This window comes from Myodes glareolus, chromosome 10 (assembly GCF_982192425.1).
Source record: "Myodes glareolus chromosome 10, mMyoGla1.1, whole genome shotgun sequence".
In the NCBI taxonomy this organism is placed as follows: domain Eukaryota; kingdom Metazoa; phylum Chordata; class Mammalia; order Rodentia; family Cricetidae; genus Myodes; species Myodes glareolus.
Window position 1 is genome coordinate 22927473 of NC_142035.1, and position 15329 is coordinate 22942801.

General features: G+C 43.8%; 1 protein-coding gene across 5 annotated transcripts in view; it reads right to left on the reverse strand.

The window, feature by feature from the left end:
• Nucleotides 1-13327, reverse strand: part of Phf20 (PHD finger protein 20) — a 100721-nt gene extending 87394 nt beyond the window's left edge. For 2 of the 5 annotated variants that reach the window (XM_085697160.2, XM_085697157.2), the window contains exon 1: nucleotides 13055-13201. The gene's annotated coding sequence lies outside the window, so the exon portion shown is untranslated. Of the gene's footprint in view, nucleotides 1-3633; nucleotides 3677-13054; nucleotides 13202-13306 lie in introns of those variants that run through there. The other 3 variants (XM_048431606.3, XM_085697158.2, XM_048431607.3) reach the window with 3 other exon arrangements.
• Between the last annotated feature and the right edge of the window lie 2002 nt (nucleotides 13328-15329).

The following is a 15329-nucleotide window of genomic DNA, read 5'->3' on the forward strand; positions in this document are numbered from 1 at the left end:
ATTCCCAGCACAGCAAAAGAAAGAGAGTAGGCCATCAAGTCTGATGTTTTGACACATGCGTGAAATCAAAGGAAGGCAGAGGCAGGAGCATCACTGAAAGTTCAATACCAACCAAGACTACATTGCGAAGCCCTGTTTCAGAGAAAAATAAATAATAATATAGGCATAAAGCAGAAACTGATGAATGAAGATGATCAAATTATTTCCAGGAGCTCCTGAAAAGTCTCCATGGTGTTGAACAGTTGAGGGCCAGGTATGATGGTAAATATCTGTAATCCCAGCACTGGAGAGGCAGAGCCAAGGAATCTCTGTGAGTTTCAGGCCCACATGGTCGACATACATATCAAGTTCCAGGTCAGTCAGGGCTACGGAGTTAAGGTCCTAGCTCAAACAATACTAAATTAAATTTTAATCTTTAAAAAGGTCTCACATGAGGGACTGGAGAGATGGTTCAATGGTTAAGAGCACTGGTTGCTCTTCCAGAGGTCCTGAGTTCAATTCCCAGCAACCACATAGTGGCTCCCAACTATCTGTAATGAGATCTGGTGCCCTCTTCTGGCCTGCAGGCATACATGCAGGCAAAATACTGTGTACAAAATAAATAAATAAATCTTTCAAAAAAAAAAAAGTCTCACATGAGATGGTGAGATGGCTCAGTGAATAAAAGCACTTACTGTCAAGCCTAAGGATCTGAGTTCGATCCCTGGAACCCAGATGGTGAGAAGAGAAAAGACATTTCATCTGTGCTGTGCCACGTACAAACACAAACACAAACACATAGAAAACGCAAAAACAATTAAATGTAAAAAAATTTGTAGCCAGGCAATGGTAGTACACAAGGGAGGCAGAGGCAGGTGGATCTCTCTGAGTTCAAGGCCAGTCTGGCCTACAGAGAGTGCAATGACAGGCTCCAAAGCTACACAGAGAAACCCTGTCTCGAAAAAATCAAAACAAATTTTGGAACAGAAAATAAGAATTTTAAAATATTAATATCTTTCTACCACTAATAACAATATTTGCAATCAGATCAGCATAGAAATGGGAATTTTTAAGAAGGTATATATGAGACAAGCAGTGGTGAGGGGGTGCAAGCCTTTAATCCCAGCACTCAGGAGGAGGGAGGAGGCAGAGGTTGGATGAACTCTGTGAATTTGAGATCGCCCTGGTCTATAGAGTGAATTCCGGAACAGGTTCCAAAGCTACAGAGAAACCTTGTTGGGGGGTGGGGAGAGACAAATATGGTGGGGCATGTCTTTAATTGCAGCACCTGGGAGGCAAGGCCAGTCTAATCTATATGGTGAGTACTAGGCAAGCCAGGACTACATAGTGAGACTTTACTTTTTTTTTTTTTTTAAGACAGGCCTTTGGGAAGCAGAAGCAGGAGGATCCCAGTTCAAGGCTACATAGAGATTCAAGCCAGCCTAGACTACAGAGACCTTATCTCCAAAAAACAAAGCAGTATTATTTTAAAATATATTTTTTATTCAGGGTTTTTTATCATATATATATATATATATATATATATATATGAATAATTATCTTTGGGTTTTTCAATACGGTTTCTCTGTGTTGCCCTGGCTATCTGTCTGTCTGTCTATCTATCTATCTTTAGGTTTTTCAAGAGGTTTCTCTGTGTAGCCATGGCTGTCCTAGAACTCTCTGTAGATCAATCAGGCTAGCCTCGACTTCAGAGATCCCAAGTGCTGTAATTGGCATATGCCATCACCACCCGGCTACATTTAGTTAACAAATAAAAATAATCTTAATTCATCCATTCTTCAATTTACAAAGAGGAAAAGAGTGTATGCTCAATATGGAAATGTTCTTTCTATAAAGACACAGGGAATTTCCCAAGGGGAAAAATGCCTGATGCAATCTGTAGGATTCTACTGTCAATCAAGACTTTGGCATAACTTCAAAATATTCCTTACATTCAAACTCTCTAAACAGGAACCCACTGGTCCAATACTGCACCAATACTGCCCGGTTTCTATGGCAAATTAGTGTGGCTACTGGGATTAAAGATATGTCACCACTGTCTGATCTGTAAGGCTGATCAGTGTGGCTGTTTTACGCTCTGAACTTCAGGCAAGCTTTATTTATTAAAATATCAATGAAATATCACTACACCTAGGTATTTCAATTATCTGTGTACCTACAGAAGCAAGAAAGGTAACTTAATCCACCCAACTGTAGACACACACACATCACCACACTGTCTTTTTAAGACAGGGTCTCACTATGCAGCCCTGGCTGGCCTGGACTCCCTATGGAGGGAGACCAGACTGGCCTCAAATTCAGAGCCTGCCTCCTGAGGACTATTATTAAAGGTGTAGTAGAATTAAAGATTAGACCTTTTTCATGTAGGAAAGAGACCTCCAAAATCACATGCTTCTCCTAGAAAAGACATTCACATGCACTCCCCGCAGACACCTAGGAGTTGGCCTGAATTCCTAGGATTATGTTCCCTCATGGAACAAAGGCCTCGGTTTAAAGTCTTCCCCCAACAGAACTTCTGAGTCCTTTCCCAAAGACCACTGACTCAAGCACCACCTCCCTTTCCCACACCCTCCTATTTACACTTGGGGACTAACACCAGACTCTTACATTTTACAAGACTTCTGAAAGCTTGGTAGTTCCATTTGGCCAAATAACCAAGGTCCAACTGAAGAGACCCAGGCAAAGATTCAACAAAGCTATTAACGTTATTCCAAGTAAAGGTTTTGATTTTGATGAGTTTACCTCCCTGTTAGTTGAGAACAGACAAAATAGGGGCAGTCCCTGAGAAAGCAGCCCAAAGGCAGCACCCCTCCTTTCTCTAAGCTTGTAACCTATCAAAATTGAGTGGCTAGCTAAATAAAACACACGCGTGTAATCCCAGTACTCTGAAGGCTGAAGCAGGAGGACTACACAGTCAGAGTTACACAACAAAACCCATCTCAAACAAAAAAAAAAGGCTAGGAGCTGGAGAGACAGATAGCACTGGGGAGTGCTAGCAGCCAGTATTCTTCCCAGTGTTCCTCCAGAGGACCCCGGTTCAACTCCCAACACCCACATGACAACTCACAGCCATCTGTAACTTCAGTTCCAGGGGAATCTAACACCCTCTTTTGGCCTCCACGACCACTGTGTGTACATGACACACATATATATAGATGCAGGCAAAACACCCACATACAAAAAACAAAAACCAATCCAGGCAGTAGTGAACACCTTTAATCCCAGCACTCAGGAGGCAGGTGGATCTCTGAGTTCGAGACCAGCCTGGTCTACAGGAGCTAGTTCCAGGACAGGCTCCAAAGCTACACAGAGAAACCCTGTCTCAAAAAAAAAAAAAAAACAAAAACAAAAACAAAAAAACAAAAAAAAAAACCCAAAACCAAATAAATTATTTTTTTTTAATATAAGGAGGTGGGGGCACTGAACATGTTGGCACACACCACACTAATCCCTATACTTGAAAACCAAGACAGACAGGAAAATCTCTGTAAATTTAAGGCCAGTCTATATAGTAAGTTCCAGTATAGGCAGAGCTATATAGTGATCCCTTGTCTCAGAAAAACAAATAAATAATTAACACATAAGTAAAATTATTTCTAATTTAAAAAACTTTTTAAGTAACAGAACACTTACCAAGAATGAGAGGATTCCAGGGTTCAGCCCCAGGACCATCAATTATTATATACAGATACAGATATCTTCCCCATACACCTCCCTAAAAAGTGAGGGCACTAAATCAGTAGATCAAATGCACCTTGAAAGCCGGGTGGTAGTGGTGCATGCCTTTAATCCCAGCACTCAGGAGGCAGAGACAAGCAGATCTTTGTGAGTTCAAGGCCAGCCTGGTCTATAAGAGTTAGTTCCAGGACAGGCTCCAAAGCTACAGAGAAACCCTGTCTTGAAAAACAAAAAAAACAAGAAAAAAAAATGCACCTTCAAGTACTGATTTCCAGACCCCATAAGCAATGGTTATCAAGACATTCTCAAGGGACTCATTGGAAATCTAGTAGTTTTGTTTGTGTTACTGGGAATCCATCCAGGAACCCCCATATCCCAAGTAAGTAATCTATCATCAAGCTACATTAACCACCCACCTGAGCCGTGTTATTCTGTCTCTTTTTGAAACAGGGTCTCGCTACGGAGCCCTGGCTGGCCTGGAACTCCCTATGTAGAACAGATACCCGGAACAGCAAGCTTCACTCTAATTTTGCCACTGGAGTGCTGGAATCAAAGGCACACACCACCAAGCTTCACCCACAGCTCCTCTAATTTTTTTATTTTTTTATTTTTTTAAGATTTATTTATTTATTATGAATACAGTGTTCTGTCTGTCTGTATGTTTGCTGGCCCAAAGAGGGTACCAGATCTTATTGTAGATGGTTGTGAGCCACCATGTGGTTGCTGGGAATAGAACTCAGGACCTCAGTAAGAGCAATCAGTGCTCTTAACCTCTGAGCCATCTCTCCAGCCCCCAGCTCCTCTAATTTTTGAAAGGATTTTTATTATGTACATGTGTATATGATATCTGTGACTGCACGAATAAATTTCCTTCACATTTACATGGATTCCAGGAATCAAACGCAGGTCATCAGCAAGCACTCTTACTTACTGAACAATCTTACCAGCCCGTTTGTCTTCTTTTAGAGGGAAAGTCTTGATATATACACCAGAAGAGCCTCAAACTCTATCAGACACATATAATTTATATCTACAGGGCAGATGCAACCCAGGATAGCTATGAATATGGCCCAATACATTTGCAGATGACTATGTCAGTCATATTGCAATGTCAAAAGGTTAAACATTCTGCATCTCAAGCTCCCCGCCTCACTCTTTGGAGCAATGGGATTTCAGGTAAATGTGTCAGTTCTGGGATAGGGTTTAACATTTTTTTTCTAAGATTTATTTATTTATGTATTTTATGTATATGAATGTTCTGTTTGCAAGAAGCCTACATGACAGAAGAGGGCATCAGATCCTATATTAGATGGTTGTGAGTCACCATAGGGTTGCTGGGAATTGAACTCAGGACTTCTGGAAAAGCAACCAGTGTTCTTAATAGCTGAGCCATCTCTCCAGGCCCTCTGGAATAGTTTGTGGTGTCTGCACTTAGTATGTTTTCAAAATTCAGAAGCACAATATTAAGCACTTTTAAAATTCAGAAAAATGGTGATTCATTAGTCCCTGCACTTAGGAGGCGGAACTGGTAGATCTCTATGCCTTGGAGGACAGCTTGGTCCAGGACAGTCAAAGCTAGAAGGTGAGACCCTGCCTTAAAAATAAACAAACAAACAAATAAATAGAATCTAGGAAGAAATTATCAGGTAACTGATTTTTGAACAGGGGAGCTAAAAGCACTACAATTCAGTTTTGAACTAATTTTTATTTGTTTTGTTTTTTCAAGACAGGGTTTTACTGTCTAGCCCAGCTGTTCTGGAACTTTGTAGACCAGACTGACCTGAATTCAGATATCCATTTGCCTCGATCTCCTGATTGCTGGAATAAAAGGCATGCGCTACCACCCACTCCCTCCAAGTCTTAAAGCAAAGACTAACTATTTCTTGTGTTGTTGTTTGGGATTCTCCTGTAACCTACCTAGGCAGACCTCGTTATGCAGCCAAGAGACCGTCTTTGAATTCTTGATTCCCTTGGGTTCCACCTCCCAAGTGCTGGAATTCTAAACACAATCCACTCCATCTGGTTGCTAATTGCCCTTTCACCCTTAAAATTTCATGCTACTTGCCCTGCTAATTAAAAGGGGAAAAGGCGCGTTGGGGGGGGGGGGGGGGACTGGAGAGGGAGACAGGCAGGATGATACATGCCTGTAATCCCAGCATTTAAGAGGCAAAGATAGGTAGATTCTCTCAAATTCAAGGCCAAGCCAGACTTACACAGGGAGATCTCATCTCAAAAAAATAAATAAGGGCTGGAACTATGGTTCATTGGTTAATAGAACTGGCTGCTCTTCCAGAGGACCCAGGTTCAATCCCCAGCACCCAAACGGAAGCTCACAACTGTCTCTAACTCTAGTTCCAGGAGAGCCCGCACTCTCTTCTGGCCTCAGAGGGCACACACAAAGTACACAGACATACATGAAAGCAAAACACACACACAAAAAATGTCTTTAATTAAGATGGAAAAATAATGAATAAATGAGGTGGGAAAAAGAAAAAATTAAGTATTTGTCTTTAATCCCACCTCTCAGGAGGCAGAGGTAGGTGGATCTCTGTGAGTTCCAGGATAGCCAGATGTATGTGGTAAGACCCTGTCTCAAAAAAAATTTTAAAAAGGGGAGGGGTGTGTACCAGGCAAGATGAGGCAAATCTCTTGAGTTGGAGGCCAGCCTGGTCTATATAGTAAGACCTTGCCTCAAAAAAATAAATGGACAATAAAGGTGCTAAGTGATAGAAGAACCACCTTGATTCCAAAAATGCACACATACATACACATACTTCATACACTCGCACACGCACGCGCACACGCACACACATGTGCGTACACTTAAAATAAGCATTATTTAAAAGCATTTACAAGTAAATGTGGATAAATACAAACTACAGCCTGAAAAACAATCAGCCTAGCCTCTCTCTTGGTGATGCAGACAGGTAGCTATCATTGAATGGAGAACACAAGTCAGACTTCTTTGAGAACATCGGGTAGTTCTGAATGAAATACATCCTACAACTGACAAGAAAACACAGAGGCAGAAGAATGTTGACACTGGGCATTAAGACAAGCTGGCTGTTCGGCTAGAAAGAAGACAGTACCAGCAAAAGTGACTTGAGACAAGGAAAGCATTAGCAGTCTGCCCACAGAAGCACGTACAGGAAATCAGACCTGCTATTAAGTGCTCCTGCAGGCAACTGGGCTTCTAAACAAGGTCCCTACAGATCAGCAACTGCCCAGCGTCCAGTTGGGGAGAATGAAGCCTAGACCTAAGAGCACAAAGTGATTGGTCTGAGGTCACATGTGAGTGTAAGAGCTGGGACCAGTGCCAGATCCAGATCAAATCTGTCACTGAAGATAATCTGACATTGGTGTGAGGAATGGAGGGCTTACAGGGAGATGAGGGACACAAAACAGTCTCGTCATTCAGGTTCGTCCTGATTAGGGCCTGGAATAGGATCAGGCTGGAAAAGGGCCATGAAGGCTAACAGGCAAACAGTTACGAATGAATCAAGAGATTCAGAACGGAAAAACCCACTGAGAGCTGGGCATAAGCAGCAGATGCCTAGAATTCCAGCACCTGGGAGGTAGAGGCAGAAGGACCAGGAGTTCAAAGTCAGTCTAGGCTACATAAGAGAACCTAGCTTAAAAATCTAAAGGGAAGAAATGTCCCCAAAACACAAGGAGAGAGTGTCACAAACTAAGAGCTCATCCAAGAATGTCACCAGATCGCCAGGACTGCCTTCTGGAGCATTTACAGATGAACCAGCAGCTTCCATTCAGGGCCAAGCACCTAGTTTCAGCTTGGCCTTTCTCAGGTCCATTTGAAGAATCAGAAAATCGGGGCTGGAGAGATGGCTCAGAGGTTAAGAGAACTGACTGTTCTTTCAGAGGTCCTGAGTTCAATTCCCAGCAACCACATGGTGGCTCACAGCCATCTATAATGAGATCTGGCGCCCTCTTCTGGCCTGCAGGCACACATGGAAGGAATGTTGTATACATAATAAATTAAAAAAAAAAACACTATATCTTTAAAAAAAAAAAAAGAAAAAGAAAAGAAAAAAAAGAAAACCAAAGAGAACTGCAGAGACTCTGGGGAATCCTATCTTTAAAAAAAAAAAAAAAAAGAAAAAGAAAAGAAAAAAAAGAAAACCAAAGAGAACTGCAGAGACTCTGGGGAATCCTATCTTTAAAAAAAAAAAAAAAAGAAAAAGAAAAGAAAAAAAAGAAAACCAAAGAGAACTGCAGAGACTCTGGGGAATCCTATCTTTAAAAAAAAAGAAAAAGAAAAGAAAAAAAAGAAAACCAAAGAGAACTGCAGAAACTCTGGGGAATCCTATCTTTTAAAAAAAAAAGAAAAAGAAAAAGAAAAGAAAACTGCAGAGACTCTGGGGAATCCTATCTTTAAAAAAAAAAAGAAAGAAAAAGAAAAGAAAAAAAAGAAAATCAAAGAGAACTGCAGAGACTCTGGGGAATCCTGACTCCCTTCTCACGGTAACAAGAGAGGAATCAGGAACAAGCTGACTATGCAGTACTTACTAGAATGATTCCATGTCAAAAATTACCCATCAGACTTGGGGTACGAGATCTCAGAAGAAGAACACTTGTCTTGAATGTACAATACCATGGTTCAAACCTCAGCACCCAAGACCAAAAAAATTTTTTAAAAGTTCACCTTTAAACAACATATATTTACACACTTAAATCTGGCAATATACAGAGAAACCAGTAATTTTGTAGACAGTTTAAAAAGCTAAAGGTTAGCCAGGAACAGTGCTACTATCTACAGTACCAGACTTTGAGGTAAGACAGCCTTGGGCTACACACAGCAAGACTATCTCAAAAAGTGGGAGGAAGGGTTGGAGGCTAGAGAGATGACTCACGGATTAAGAGTACTGGCTGCTCTTTCAGAGGACACCAATTCAATTCCTAACAGTCACACAGCAACTCACAACTGACTGTAACTTCAGTTCCAGGTGATCTAATTCCCTCTTTGACCTCTGTGGGCACTAGGCATGCATGTGGTACAGATATAAACATGCAGGCAAATACATAAAACAAAATAACCTTTTTTTTTTTTAACTGAAAAAAACGGAGGGAAAAAAAATTAAAGAAATTGGGCAAACCAAGTCATGGTGGCACACACTCCCTAATCCCAGCACTTCAGAAGCAGAGGTGAGGTCTCTGTGAGTTCAAGGCCAGCATGAACTAAGAAATTGGACACACTGGTATAAATCTCCAACCCCAGCACAGACAATTCAAGACGAGATCCTGTCTGAGAACAATGGACTCAACTTTGAGAAGGTGTCTGGACAAAGGGAAAAGTGAAAGCAATACCCTAGCATTTGGTTAACAATCGGATTTCTGTTTTCATTGAGCACTCCAGCTGTATAGGGATCTAGCTACTCAAGGTGTTCTTCCCTAATCTTAACACCATCCAAAAACTAGAATGGCATATATTCAGACCCCACCCCCACCTACTAAATCCAAGAAGCATTTTAACTGCTTGGACAGGTAGACCATTCTTTGCACATTCAAGATGAGAAGCAGGAATGTAGGACCCTTCAAGGGTATACTTAAAGCATTATACAGAGAGCTGCAACAGCCAAATAAAGAGACAAACTACCTGTTCACGTAAGCAATCATATTTTATTACGACCTACTCAGACAGACCTCCAATTTTTTTTTTTTTAAGAAATATACTGAACACAGGATTTATTTCCCTTTCTGAAATAACACAACTTAGTTCTAGGGTTTTAATGAACAAAAAATTTGAAGCAGCTTAGCTGTTCCAAAACACAATAATGGTCAATTTTATTCAAGTTCTCACACCGAGTTCGGGGCACTTCCCCACAAGCTCCATTAATTCCTACAGGTTCCCAGGGGTACCATTAAATCCCCCAGCATCCCTAGGAAGCAGGTGCCTGGCAAATGTCCAGTTTCCAAATGAGATTCAGAACTTGGGTCTTGAAATGCTGTATTCCTGCCCTGTCCTACTGGTATAGCTTCTCAGACCCCAAAGCCCTCCCCCAGCCTCGCCTCCTGCAGCTGCACTGTAAAGTACTTACCAAAAGGAAGAAAGGTCAGAGGAGTCATTATCCCCTAAGCATGTGAAACTCCAGCTGTGGAGAAATGAATCAGGGGTTCAAGGATGAAAAGCAAAAATCTGGAGGGGAAAAAAGAAATACTAGGGATGCGGACCTATTGAGACAAGATGTCCCAGATGTTTGTAGATTTTTAAAGTGGGGGTTGGGAGAAAAGACAGGCAGATATTCAAGAAGAATGAGAGAGAGAAATACAGTTTTTCTTTTCTTTCTATTCATTCATTCATTCATTCATTTTTGAGGTAGAGTCTCTATACAGCTCTGGCTGCCCTGGAACTCGCTCTGTAGACCAGGGTGGCCTCAAACTAACAGAGATCTGCCTGTCTCTGCCTCCAAGTGCTGGGATTAAAGGCGCCACCACCACCACATCAGGCTGCTATATACTGTTTTTCAAGCAGAGAATCAAATCCAGGCCCTCCACACATGGTAGGCAAGTATCCCACCACTGAGCTATATCCGTCAGCCCTTATGACTTCTTTTCTTGATAGAGAACTAATGGAAGGTAGTTTATAGGCTACAAGGCATACATTACTAGAAAAATCTTTAAAGCCTTCATCCAGAACAGGGAGGTTAAAAAAAAAAAAAAAAAAAAAAGAGGAGTTGGGCAGTGGTGGCACATACCTTTAATTCCAGCACTTGAGAGGCAAAGACAGGAGGATCTCTGTGAGTTCGAGGCTAGCCTGGTCTACAAAGTGAGTTCCAGGGCAAACTTGAAAGCTACAGAGAAACCCTGTCTCAGAAAGGAAGGAAGGAAGGAAGGAAGGAAGGAAGGAAGGAAGGAAGGAAGGAAGGAAGAAGACTGAGCAGCAGTGGTGCATGCCTTTAATCCCAGCCCTCAGGCAAGCAATCTCTGTGAGTGTGAGTCAGCCTGGTCTACAGAAGGAGTTCCAGGATAGCCAGAGCTACACAGAGAAACCCTGTGAGGGGAGGGAGGAAAAATAGAACCTACCTATTCAGATCTGTTTGCTTGATACAAGGTCTGGCTATGTATCCCTAGCTGGTCTGGAACTCATCAAATGGCCAAGGCAGCCCTCAAATTTGCAACAAGATTTCCTGCCTCGATTGCAGGAGTCAGACCCACAAAAACTATTGAGAACTTCACCAGAAACGTACAGAAAGTAAAGCATCAGAAGATTAAAGAGTACTACAAATAACCAAAAAATTACAAGGGGATTCCTTTATAATTTGACTGCAGCAACAGGTCAGGAAGTGCTGGTCTTGTGGCCACCTCCAACAAAGAGGAAGAGAGGGGAGAATCATTATCATCACCAGATAAGCAAAACAGTGTCCAACAGGAACTAGAAGCCAAAAAAATGCCTGGATAGGCAGTGAACCAAAAGGGATTTCTATTTGCAGAAAGATAAACGACATAAAAAAAAGTCATGTGAGCCAGGCATTCTTGCAGAACCCCAACACTTGTGAGGCTGAGGCAGGGGATCCCATGGGTTCAAGGTCAAACTGAACTACTACTCAATAAGTGATAACCTGGACTACTCAGTAAATTCGGGGATAACCTGGACTTCGTGAGACAGGGCCTCACAACAATGAAAGCTGCAAGCCTGGAAGGGATCCTGTCAGGGAAGAAAGGATTGGGAGGGGTGACTAAAAGAACGGCCCCGGGGAGGGCACAGAAAGCGTTCTGTAGCTATGCACTCAACAGAGGAAGACAGACCAAAGAGACACACTAAAGAGCTTGGGAGAGCACATGAAGAGGAATGAAGTACTAAAAAGGGAAGGAAACGCAAGAGTGAAACTATCTTGAATGGCAGAAAAGCTTAAAAGAAAGAGAGAAAAAAGAGGGGCTCGGAAGAAGCACCTGTAATCTCAGTCCGGGCCACAGCAGCAGGACCATGAATTGGAAGGCAGCCCGCACGGCACAGTGGCACAGTGAGTTCCAGGAGAGCTGCACAGCAAGACCTGGCCTCAAAACAGGAGGGTTGGCTAGCTGGCCGCTTGACAATTGCAGCCAAGAATGACCACCTGAGGTTGATTCCTAGAACCCACGAAGGGGAAGCAGAGAAATAACATCCTTCAAGTTGTCCTGTGGTCGCCACATGCATGTCATGGCACACACCAAACAACAACAAAAAAGGACTAGGTGGGAAAATGGGGGAGGAGTGCTCAAGAATGACCCCATCTACTAGTGAAAGGATCCAAGAGAAAGGTCACTTGCTGCACCCCCAGGATGATGTTTCCTGCTAAAAGAGGTGCATCTCAAACCTTGAAGTCCAGAAAGTAAACATACTCTCAGACAAGAAAGCGGGTCTCCCCCAAGAAACAAGTTAGGTTGGAGAACACATGAAAAATCACAACCCCAAGGACAGACTTAAGGACAAGTCAGTGAAACCCCTTATAGGTGAAACTGGGAAAACTATGGGCCATAGCATCAGGATTTGGACTAGAACCGGAAAGGGATGCTCACCTCAGACTGTAGGACGGGAAAAAAAAAAAAAAAAAAACTGGCCCTCAAATTTACTAACTTCTGAAAGCATACCAGCTTTGGGGCTTGGAAAGAAGGATTCTTTTCCTCAGAGTTGTGGGATATAAAAAAGTATTCCAAAACTCTGGTTACTGACCTGACTTCTGAGAGACCTATCAGTAGACTGAAAAGGGAGTACTGTTAATTAGGTTTGAATATGGGAGTGTCGCCTCAGAATAGGGGAGCAAAGAAAAGCGAGGATGTCTTCAGCCCGTTCTCAGGGATGGTTAGAAACTGAGAAAAAAAAACCCAGGACTAGCGTTTAAAGAAGGGGAGCGACGCCCAGATTTTACAAACTATAGAGAAAGGGGACACTCCCATGTACAGGGTCTTGAGGACAGGGTGTGCTTCCCATAGCAGGATAAGAAAGGCACTACACAAAAACGCGTTCCCACGGAAGAGGCAGCAGTTTAGGATGCACCCCAATCTCACTGGTCAAGCTGGGGGTGCAGCTCCGGCACCCCTCCCCACCCCCACAGCCCCGTTCCGCGCCCCGGGCCCGCACCTCGCAGCCCAGCCCCCTCGGGCCGCGTTGATTGGCCGTGATGGCCGTCACTCCCGCGGGCAGCCGCAGTGATTGGGCGGCGCTCGCACGCCCGCCACGCTCGCAGCAGAGGTCCCCGGGCCTCCCTCCGGGGCTGGGTAATCGGGGGCCAGACGGGGAGCGGGACTGAGCCAGGGTCCCGCAATAGCGGGGGCCTCCGTCCCCGGTCCCGCCCGCACGGCGCGCGCGCGGCACGGGGCCTGCCCCCGCCATGGCCCCAACCAGCTGGCTTCGCGTCGCCGCGCCTCACCACGAGCTCACCTCACGGCCCCGCTCCTGCTGCGCCGCTCCAGGATCAACCGACAGAAGGACTGTGCGCGCTGCGCACCACGTGACCCCGGGGACGCGCCCAGCGTATCCCCCGCCCCCTACACACACGCACCATCGCCACCACCAAGTGACGCAGCGGCCCGTCAGCCCCGCCCCGGGCCCCGCCCCACCCGGTCACCGGGACGACAGCGCGAGCAGGCCACGCCCACCGCCCTGACGCGGGAACACCAAGTTCGCACTCACCCGTGACCGCTGAGGTCACTAGAAGCCGGGGCCTGGGTGCTGCCCATCTGCCGTCTTAATTCGTCTCTTTAATGCGTCTGGAAATCACCCACTTTCCTCAGGCTCCCGTCACCACTCTCCACGAAGATCGTGATCTTTTCAGTCCGTCCTTCACACACGAGGGCTTTTCAAAACGCCTTGTTCCCTTCTCCAGATGAACAGCTAAGTCTTCAAGCTCGATTGTCACCAGGCCTTCTCAGTCTCACACATCCAAGTCTGCCCTGCGTGCTCTGCCTCTTTCAAGTCCTCAGCTGAGCTTTCTCACCTCTGTCTTTGCTTTGCTCTCACCCCTACAAAAGGATTCCACCGGCTGCTGAGGGAGGGGAAAAAAGCTGTATTTTGTCTCTAGGGACCAAGGTCCAAGCTGCAGACACAACAAAAGAGAGGTTTTCCCAGTGGGACTCAGCAAGTGCCAACAAGCAGTGCTAAAATTGCTATTTACAGGGCGCTCATGACTTGATTTAACACTGGAAGCAATCAAACTTGCGCTTCTTAAATTATAAGTCTAATCACATCACTCCTCTATGCTCCTTAACCTATCAATCTATCCTTCTGTATCCTGTGCCTTTGCTCATCAGACCACATTTTCTGTTGCTCTGTTTTTCCTGTTTGTTTGAAACAGTCTCAGTGTATAGCCGCAGCGAGTCTGGAATTCAGTACATAGACAAGGTTAGCCTTAATCATCCACATCTCTCTGCCCCTGGAGTACTGAGATTAAAGCCCATCGTCCATGTAAAAACACAGCTTTCAAGCCCAAGGAAGTTAAGAGATTGTTTTGGGGGCCAAAGTGTGAATGATCATGCCCTGGAAAAACACAAATTTAAATTACCTACTTCATGGAAGTAGTTTCATGGACTTTTATAGCAACAGAACATAGAATGCTATAAACGAATACTTTTTTTTAAACTGCATTAGTAGAGACCAGGTGTGATTTGGAACTCTTGGCAATCCTCCTACCTCAGCTTCCCATATATAAGCCACTACATCTGCCTGGAAAATGAAATTTCTCAGATGCTAATGAACCAAAATATAGTAATTTGACTCTCAGATTCCACTGTGAAAGGTGAGAACCAATCCCTGAAAGTTGTCCTCTGACCTCTGTAAATTAGCCTGCACTCACACATCATTCAAACACACACACACACACACACAATAATAATAATAATAATAATAATAATAATAATAATAATAACTTTAAAGAATTTTCATACCTTGGTAGAGAAATTGTAAGCTTTTTTTCTTGTTTTTTTTTTAGTCTTTTATTTTTTATTTATTTATTTATTTATTTATTTATTTTTGGTTTTTTGAGACAGGGTTTCTCTGTAGCTTTGGAGCCTGTCCTGGAACTAGCTCTTGTAGACCAGGCTGGTCTCGAACTCACAGTGATTTGCCTGCCTCTGCCTCCCGAGTGCTGGGATTAAAGGCATGCGCCACCACCACCCGGCATGTAAATTTATAAATTAAAATTATTTTCATCTGTCAGACAGTGGTGGTATATACCTTTAATCCCAGGACTCAGGAAAGAGAAGTAGGTGAATCTCTGAGTTTAAGCAAGTTCCAGGACAACCAGAGCTACACAGAGAAACCCTGTCTTGAAAAACTTTAAAAAAACAATATTTTTTTGTAAGTACAAACATTGACACTACTGTAATTATAAGCAAATATGAGGACTGTAGGAAGGATAGCGGGAGTCCTGAACAGCAACAGGCTAGCAGGCTTGGGAAACGAGGAAGCCCGAGTGACTCAAGTCAGAGGCAGCAGCTGGTGCCCTTGGCAGCACAGGATTTCGATCTTTGAGCAAAGTCTTGACCAGGAGCCACTGTTGAGCAGGCAGTTTCAGGTCATGTGGAGGGAGCGGGCCACAAGGAAAGAGGAATGATCAGCCTCTATAGAAGTTCTTCCAAATACAAAAGAGGGAGGTTGGGCTGGAGAGATGGCTCAGTGGCTAATAGCACTAGCTGTTCTTCCAGAGGACCTGCGTTCA